This window comes from Odontomachus brunneus, unplaced genomic scaffold, assembly GCF_010583005.1.
Source record: "Odontomachus brunneus isolate Ranch 3 - 2012 unplaced genomic scaffold, Obru_v1 Obru_scaffold_168, whole genome shotgun sequence".
NCBI lineage: Eukaryota > Metazoa > Arthropoda > Insecta > Hymenoptera > Formicidae > Odontomachus > Odontomachus brunneus.
In genome coordinates, this window is record NW_022639618.1 from 579,043 (window position 1) to 589,376 (window position 10,334).

The 10,334-nt window shown below is 34.4% G+C and overlaps 1 protein-coding gene across 1 annotated transcript in view; it reads left to right on the forward strand.

Annotated features, from left to right (window-relative positions):
• LOC116851226 (sodium-independent sulfate anion transporter-like) overlaps positions 1–10,334 on the forward strand; it is a 220,725-nt gene that overhangs the window by 195,944 nt on the left and 14,447 nt on the right. The gene's annotated exons all lie outside the window — the stretch shown is intronic.

The window sequence follows — 10,334 nt, forward strand, 5'->3', positions numbered from 1 at the left end:
ACGCATGCGAAAATGTATAGTTTACGTTACGTATACTGTAGATTTTCACATGCGTATTTCATTCGTACATCATCAAGAATCGAGCCCCTAGGTATTTGGTTCTTCCCTTTGATACGTACGTGACGAGTTTTTTTTTTCTTTTGTAAGGACTGCTTGTTATGATCTCACTGTTTTTTGTGTAGATTATTTAGATACAAATCTTTTACATTATTTTTACAGCAAAGAAAATGTATGCATCTTTGGAATTTCGTGACTAACTGCATTTTTTATTGTGGAATCATTAATTGAAATTCATTTTGTCTGTTTATTATGCACAACGTTTATATAATGTCCATTAGTTATACCATTGTGGAAAATTAAACTAATAATTTTATATATATCTGTGCCTATATATATCTTTGACATAGATAGACACCTTTAATTTTTAAATTTGTGATTTTAAATGTTTCAACGTTTTATTATTAGCATTAATTTAAAATGAAAACATTTTTTATTATTATTATCTCTTTTTTCAATTCTACTAAGTTTTCTTTATAAGGAGTACATACTTTTTCTTTGTTTTTTCAACTTTTAAAATTATATTCTATTAATTCTTGTAAAGTATATGATTTTTTCAATTTTTCTGACAATTGAAGTAATAGAATATGATTTGACTGGATTTCTATTTTTGTAACACATTTTACTATAAAATTTCCTCCATGTAGTGATGTATATTTTCCTACTATGTATATTTTTCTACTGTACTAATGTGAACTTGCAGGCTGTGTTCCAATATTTACTACCGATACTGAAACTCTATACGTGTACGTGACACAAATAATAGATCTTGAGTACTGATAGTGAATATCGGAACACAGTCGTAATTATCATTAAACTTTATTAAGTTTATTAATGAAATTGTTTTATTTTATTTACGCGTTTACACTAGACGAAAAGATACATGATTGATTTAATATTTATTGCGCACGTAATATACGTCCATTTTGATTGGTGCAGTCTATATGGAAACCTTTATAATATTTCACCTACGAACATTTTTTCTTTCTCTATTTAAATTAATTAACCAATTAATTTCAAATTCAGATTACACGTTTGCAATGCGAATCGCGGATATCGCAAGTGCAGATTGATATAAAACTATAAGAAAATCTAAGTGAAATTATAAATATAACTTGCTATGTAATCTAATGGTTGATTATGAATCTTTTCCTCTAGTCTAGCGTATATTCGTATATTCGAATCAATGACAATCATTATAGATACATGCTGTTTATTGCAGCTTTTATATATATTACAAAAGCAATCTGACGGACAAGCGCGCATCGCTTGTGTGCGTGCATATACGTGTGATCTGAAGCTGAATCGTTTGGCGATGCAAATGCAGTTTGTGTGCGTGCATACGTCTGTGCATGTGTCTGAAAAAATCTGAGAATCTGTGCGAAAATAAAAAGGACTTTTCGCAGCCAAGATTTCGAGATTTCCGTATTCCCTGCACCAATCTTAATCAAACTTGGTGCAAATTACGCGCGCGCTAATTATTATATCAGAAAACTTTCATCAGATTTTCGATTATAGTTTCCATGTTTGAGATATTTGATTCGGAAGACCAATCGACCCAGAAATTTCAGATAAGCTTACACGGTCGCGTTATTTTGTTTTATTCGTACTCGGCGTCGCGCTGCGATCGCGGCGCTTGATATGTTCCACCTTGCGTAGAGATCTTTGTTATCTTTTTAGTATCTATTTTAATATATAATAGACTTATCTTTTTAGTAAAGCGGAGATTGAATAGAACATTTTACTTTGAGTAGAGGTCTTTGTTAATGTTTACAGTATATATTTTAGTTAAGGTGACCAGGTGTCCTGATTTTTTCAGGACAGTTCCGATTTTTTATCTTTTGTCTTGAATTTTTCGAGTGCTATTCAGGATATCGATTTGCTATAATTTTCAATGATTGTCAAATAATTTTCGGATCTTTTAATCCCTTTCCACCCGTCCCCCACTTCACACATTTATGAAGTGTCCCGAATTTAAGACTGGGAAATCTGGTCACCTTAATTTTAGTGTATGGTAGACTCATTTTTTTATTAAGGTGAGTATTTAATAACCATAAGATCCTGGTCTCTGCTGAAACTCGCGTCCATGTATACATATTCACATATATACTCATACACACTTACATACACTCACATATTCACACACGGAATGCGAGATAGGCCATATTTTCACGTGATATATTTTGAGTAACGCGAAAATAATTTGCAAATGATAAAAAAGCGTCGTTATCAATTTCAGCAAATTACAATTAAAAACCTTTATATCTCCTAAACACAGTTATATCCTTATAGAAATATACTAAGAATCATTGATAATTACTTATTTTCAGTATTAAAAATACTGGATAATAAGTAATTATCAATGATTCTTAGTATGATATTTCTATAAGGGTATCGTCACTTTCACTACTCTTGAACTTTTGTTTCAAATGGCCTGTGGATGACGATCTGCAGTCAAAATTTAGCACTCTGGAAATTGTAATCTTGCCGTTGTAACACGTAGTAACGAAGTAACACGTTACTCTCAATCTTTTTTTTATTTTATTTTATATGTAAAAAACATAAAATTAAGTAACATTGAAAAGATCTGCCAAAAGCCATTTTTTATTTAGAAAATCTAATTTGTTTATTATCTGTATATTGTCTATATACTCTGATTTATTTATTATCGGATATTTTACATTGTAATCTTGCCGTTGTAACACGTAGTAACGAAGTAACACGTTACTCTCAATCTTTTTTTTTATTTTATTTTATATGTAAAAAACATAAAATTAAGTAACATTGAAAAGATTTGCCAAAAGTCATTTTTTATTTAGAAAATCTAATTTGTTTATTATCTGTATATTGTCTATATACTCTGATTTATGTATTATCGGATATTTTACATTATGACGCGTATAGCTGCAGTTAAATTTTTTCGGTATTAAACTATGCGAATCATGATAATTATATCACATTATGTAACTTAAATATGCGAGGCGTGATAAGGGATTCCCTTAATGGGATTTATAATATTAATCCTAAAATGATAGTGAAGAACATTACGTAAAATATAATAACGCTCCATTTCGCAGGTACTATGGCATTGTTGGCATTGAGTTTTTTAACGCCATATTTTTATTATATTCCACGTGCTACATTAGCGGCGGTGCTGATAACCGCCGTGATATTCATGATCGACCTGAAGCTCATAAAACTGCTCTGGAGAGAATGCAGTTAGTATTACTGCTGACTTTGCGTTACACTGAGAGCGATCTGAAGTAAAACACCACGATCTAATATCTCTATTTTTTTGCAGAAACAGATGCTATCGCGGTGACAGGCACTCTTTTAATCTGTGTATTTGTCAGTGTCGAGATCGGACTGCTTCTGGGTATTGTTTTTAATCTAGCCTTCCTTATCCGACCATCCGCAAGACCGACGATGCAAATAACCAATCGTAAGGTAAAAAGTCAGAAAACTTACCCTTCTCACAATTAGAAGTGATTTTTCTTTTTGGTAATCAAGCGACACGGTAGTGTCGCGAAGCCAAGTGCAAGCGCGAGACGGCCGTGTATACTAACGCCACGAGACTAGTTGAATACACACCAGATTTCTTGTTTGACCATAACGGTTGAACCGATGAGATTCTAGATAGGCTCAATCGATTCCTTGGGTTTATGTTAGTTAATAAAACTGTCTTTACTTTTGCTCTACGTTTTCTAGAACCTGAGATATTTTAGCTCAAAGTCCGAAATCGCTAAGTTTTACGATTGAGGAATTCGTCGTCTGAGAAAATGTCCAGGTTGACGTATTTGTCGCCAGAGGCGCTACGGCTCAGATTAGGTATTCGGAAACTCGGTATGAGTTATGGTCTGTTCTTTGTAGCTGCGCTGCTGAATTGGTGCAATAAGTTAGAGCGAGACAAAATATACTTTTACTCGGGTGGGACCCGATTGACCACGATACGATTGGACACAGATTGTAATGATTGGTTCGACCTAGTAATTCACTAGATAATTCTTTTCATCGGTTGGTTGTGTCCAATCGTATTGTGGTCAATCGGAACGCTCCCCTTTTACTCTAGTTCTCACTCTAACTTATTGAACTAGTTCATTGTTGATAACTATACTGAATGAATTATTTGACTGTGAATATTTTATTAGAAGTTATGTGCTATATATATCATATATATATATATATAAATATATATATATATATATATATATATATATATATATATATATATAATTCTAATAAATATGTATATAATTTCTTTATGAAAAAACGAAGACCATATAAAACAAGTATATATATGTGCGAGGGAGGGGCTTCACCCCTCCCCCCGCACTCCGTTTCCAATTTAATCTAACCTAACCCAACCTATAAATTATTATGAGTAATAAAGTTTAATGAGGATAATATGTATATATGCAAACTTCAAACTTTATTATTCACAGTGAATTGTATGTTGGGTTAGGTTAGAATAAATTGGGGAGGGCGTGCGGGGGGACAGGCGAAGCCCCTCCCCCGCGCGCACACATGTATTGTTTTACGTATGAACATAAATTGTCCAATATATAACTCACTTTTGATCGAGCATCACGTCGAAAATTAGCAACGTATTTATAAAATTTTTTTTGTTAATAACTTTTTCATAAACAATGAGCGACGCATAAAAACTTTTGATTATTACTCAGAGGGGGTCAAGGTCATTGCAGCTTGCTCCCCTAAAATGCATAATTACCGACTACGGTTTTAGCGACAGATCTTGCTGTCGGACAATTCGCGCCAAATTTGCAGCAAAAACCGCGCAAAGTTTGCAGCGCAGCAAGGTCTGCGCGGTTTCTGCTGCCAATCTGTCGTCAAATCGCTACAAGTTCTGCACGGTTTTTGCTGCAAATGTGCAGCAATTATCCAACAACAAGCTCTGCGGCAATTTGGCAACAAGATTTGATATAACAGATCCTGCATGAAATTTGTTATCTATTTGCCATCAAAAGTTAATAGCAAGCTCTGCTCGAAATCTGTTCGCGCAGGTTTGGCTATATATAAGGTGTAGTAAAAAGAAATCCATTATTTTTCCAATAGATGGCTTTAGTAATGTGTATCTCGCGTTGTATAAGTGCGATCGGTTTACGCTAGATGGCGTTAGAAAGATAAGATTTCGTACTAAAAAAACTTCTCAGACAGTTTTGTGATTGTTTGACTCAGTATTGTTTGAGCGCGCGTCAAAGATGGACACCAGCAAAGAGAAAATACGCCATATTTTAGTTTTTCTTCGATAAAGGCGAAAACGCAAGCCAGGCGGCTGAAAATGTGAGTAGTGTTTATGGTCCTGATATTGTAATAGCCAATCACGCGCAATTTTAGTTTCGTTGATTCCGTTCCGGTAATTTTGATGTCAAAGATGCACCACGCTCTTGAAGGCCAATTGTCGAAAATGTCGATAAAATAATGGAAATCGTCGAGTCCGACCGTCATGTAAGCACTGTTTCGATTGCCCAGAAGCTAAATATTACATAAAAAACCGTTTGGAACCATTTGAATAAGGCTGGATACAAAAAGAAGCTCGATGTATGGGTGCCACACGAGTTAACGCAAAAAAACCCATGGACTGAATTTCCATCTGCGAATCGCTGCTGAATCGCAACAAAATCGACCCATTTCTGCAGCGGATGGTGATGAAAAGTGGGTCACTTACGACAACGTTAAGCGAAAATGGTCGTGGTCGAAACGTGGTGAGCCGGCCCAAACGGTGGCCAAACCAGGACTGACGGTCAGGAAGGCTTTGCTGTGTGTTTGGTGGGATTGGCAGAAATTATCCACTATGAGCTGCTCCCCTATGGAGAAACTCTTAATTTGGACCTGTACTGTCAACAAGTGGACCGTCTGAAGAAATCAATCGCTCAGAAGCGGCCAGCTTTGGCCAATAGGAGAGGAATTGTGTTCCATCAGGACAACGCCAGGCCACACACATCGATAGTGACTCGCCAGAAGCTCCGGGAGCTTGGTTGGGAGGTTTTTATGCATCCACCTTATAGTCCGGACCTGGCACCAAGTGATTACCACCTGTTCCTGTCTATGGTGAATGATTTTGCTGATGAAAAATTCGCCTCAAGAGAAGCTTGTGAAAATCGACTGTCCCAGTTTTTTGCCAATAGGGACAAGGGTTCTTGTGAGAGAGGCATAATGGAATTACCTTAAAAATGGCTACAAGTTATCGAACAAAACGGTGCATATTTGACCTAAATCGGATCATTCTAACTATGCTAAATAAAGCTTTCAATTTCATGCAAAAATAATGGACTTCTTTTTACTACACCTTATATACTATAAACTAAAGGCGTTTTTAAGAACTCTCATTTATACGTTTACTCTCTCAAATTGTTTTTTTTAGCGACAGTCTCAGTTGTGGATCTTACTACCTTGAGTTTTGAACAATAATTTATTTCTGTCCTTAATATTACATTTGTGCGAGTTGCTAGTACTTTTCATACTCTTTTACCTAATGCCCGTTGCACACTAGTGCATCTCAAACAACACAAATTTTTCAAAATACATTCTGAAGACGCTTTTAGGACGGAGGAACGCCATCAAATTATTTTTAGGACGTCCTTTGAAAATGTAAGCTGTCTGACGATAGCTAATATCCAATAAGTTTATTCGCAACTTTTTACACTTTTACACTTACAAATAGATGCCACAACCTGCTAAATCGATTTCTAAACGAGACATGGCACGTTCGCTAATTACAATGTTAAGCATCAACATCCTAATTGAGGTTTGTGCCAATGGGCCTTTGTTTGTGAGAAATTATTGTATAAAGTTTGGATTGTGGGACTGGATCACGGATATGGCTAAAAATGCGACTGTCTTTCAGCGAGGCGGCGTGGCTGAGCAGACTGGGGTCCCACGTCGAAAATTTTTGAGCTGGCAGTGAGCGTTCGAAACTCGGCGACGAAGTTATCCTTGTACGGTGTTTTTTTTTTCTTATCTTAGGGCATGTAATTAATGTTTTTCGAATATGATATATTTGTTTTGCAAATGTCTCGTTTTTATGCTATTAATCAGGGTCATTAGGGAAGTGTCAGGCTTGTTTAATGCAAACACAAATATAGACACATATTTTGCATTGCTTACAACAAAATATATATTTTAGTACACCACTTTCGTATGAAAATATTGTATAAAATATTGTCACATGATAAAACATTTTCATATAATAAAATATTGTCATATAATAAAACATTGTCATATATAAGGACCTTGAATAAGTTATCGCTGTTTTCCAACATATGGCGTTACCAGAACTGCGTGCGTGTAGTTTAAGATGGTAACGTATCTATAAAGAAGTACTATAAGCAAGCTTGAAATTTAGTATATGTCATTTCGCCGAAGTGTAAACAAATTTTTTTCATAATGTTAAACATGTCGAGTTTCGTGCCAAAAAAAGAGTATTTGGGGAATTTTACTGTACTACTTTATTAAAAAAAAAATCTGTAGCTGAAGCACACAGAATTCTTGTTGAGACTTACGGCGACTATGCTCTGTCGGAAACAACATGCAGAGATTTGTTTAAACGCTTCAAAAATAATGATTTTGATATTGAAGGTAAAGAACGCTCTGGCGCACCAAAAAAGTTTGAAGACGAAGAATTGGAGGCATTACTTCATGAAGACTCATATCAGACGCTAGCTGAACTAGAATCATTAGGAGTTGATCACACAACAGTTTCGAAACGTTTGAAAGTATTAGGAATGATTCAAAAGCAAGAACATTGGGTGCCGTACGAGTTGAAACCGAGAGATGTCGAACGGTGTCTTTTCACGTGTAAACAGCAGCTTCAGTGGCAGAAAAGAAAAGGTTTTTTTGCATCCTATCATGACTGGCGATGAAAAGTGGATACACTACGATAGCCCTAAACGTAGAAGATCGTGAAGTAAACCCGACCATGCATCAACATTATTGGCAAAACCGAATATCCATGGTTCGAAGCTTCTGCTCTGCATTTGGTGGGATCAGCTGGATGTAGTTTATTATGAGCTGCTTAAACCGAACGAAACCATCACGGGAGATCGCTATCGACTACAATTGATGCGTTTAAGCTGAGTATTGAAGAAAAAACGGCCGCTATACGAGCAGAGACACGGCAAAGTGATTTTGCAACATGACAACGCTCGGCCACATGTTGCACAACCTGAAAACCTATTTGGCTTAAATAGGAAGACCTACCCCACCCGCCGTATCCACCTGACATTGCCTTTTCCGATTATCATTTGTTCCGATCGATGACATATGGCCTGGCTGAGCAGCACTTCCATTCTTATGAAGATGCTAAAAAATGGGTCGATTCTTGGGTAGCCTAAAAAAAACGTGTCCTTTTTTCGACGTGGAATTCAAATGCTGCCAGAAAGATGGGAAAAAGTAGTGGCTAGCGATGGACAATACTTTCAGTGACATGTTTTTTACGACTTTTTTTAAATGAAGCATTAATTTTCACGAAAAATCAGTGGGAACTTATTCAAGATCATAATAATAAAACAATGTTATATGATAAAACATTGTCATATAATAAAAGATTGTCATATAATAAAACTTATACGCTATAAACATTTTTCACTTTTTCGTAATGTTGCAGATGGAATTCTGTATGAAAACAATGAAAACATAACAAACGTTTGCACTGATGCATGCAATAAATGTATTATTTTCAATTCATCCGCAACATTGCGAAACAATGAAAGATGTTTATAGCGTATAAGTTTTATTATATTACAATATTTTTATTATATGACAATGTACTATTATATGACAATGTTTTATTATATGACAACGTTTTATTATATGACAATGTTTTATTATATGACAATGTTTTATTATATGACAATGTTTTAATATACGACAATGTTTTATTATATGAAAATGTTTTATTATATGACAATGTTGTATACAATATTTTTATACAAAAGTGATGTACTAAAATATATATTTTATTGTAAGCAGTGCAAAATATTTGTGTTTGCGTTAAACAAACCTAACACTTCCCTAATTATCCCTGATTAATAACTTAAAAACGAGACATATGCAAAACAAATGTATCATATTCAAAAAACATTAATTACATGTCCTAAGGTAAGAAAAAAAATACCGCACAAGGATAACTTTGTCACCGAGTTTCGAACGCTCGCTTCCGGCTCAAAAATTTTCGACGTGGAAGTCTCAATCTGCTCGGCCACGCCGCTTCGCTGAAAGACAGTTGTATTTTTAGCCATATCCGTGATACAGTCCCGCAACCCAAACTTTATATTGTAATTTCTCACAAACAAAGGCCCATTGGCACAAACCTCAATTAGGATGTTGATGCTTAACATCGCAGCTTGTGAACGTGCTATGTTTCGTTTAGAAATCGATTTAGCAGGTTATGGTATCTCCTTGTTAGTGCACATTAATTCTTTAGAGGTTCTAAAAATGACGTCATGATTTCCGTTCGTGTTACGAGTGTAAATGCAATTCTGATGCACTTTTTACATTTGGTCTCGAGCAAGAGTGAAAAGTCATATAAATATAAGTGTATTATAGAAATATGCACTAAGTGTAAAAGTGTAAAAAGTTCAATTAATGCGAATAAACTTATTGGATATTAGCTATTGTTTTAGACAGTTCACATCTTCGTAAAAATATTCTGATAACGTCCCTCTGTCCTAAAAGCGTCTTCAGAACGTAAATTTTGAAAAATTTGTGTTGTTTGAGGTGTGCACCGGCCATTAGGTGTAAAAGTGTGAAAAGTACAAGCACTTCTTATTTCATTAATAACCTAATAAACAGATAATATTTTTTAAATATTTATTTTCATTGTTATCACATTGTGCAGTTTATTGTACAAGTAATATTTATTTAATGTTTATTAAATATTTATATTATATTAATTATTCCTTTAAAATAATGATATAGAAAAAATATTTACGATAATTAAAATGTCATTTATAATAATATTAAAAAACATTTATTTAATATTGGCTTAATATTTATGTTACTTCATTTTATTTATTAATTATATTTATGTTACATTAATTATATTACATTTATAATAATGATTTAGACAAAAACATTTATACAGGGTGTTCGAAAAGTACCGGGACGCCCGAATATCAGGAAAAATATAAGTTTTACAAAAAAATGTTTCAGACAAAAGTTGTGGCGTTTAAAAAGATGTATTTACTGATCACATCAGTTTGACCTTGGGTTGCGTAGCGAAGGTCAGGTCAAGGTCACATTAATTTTTTTAAATGGAA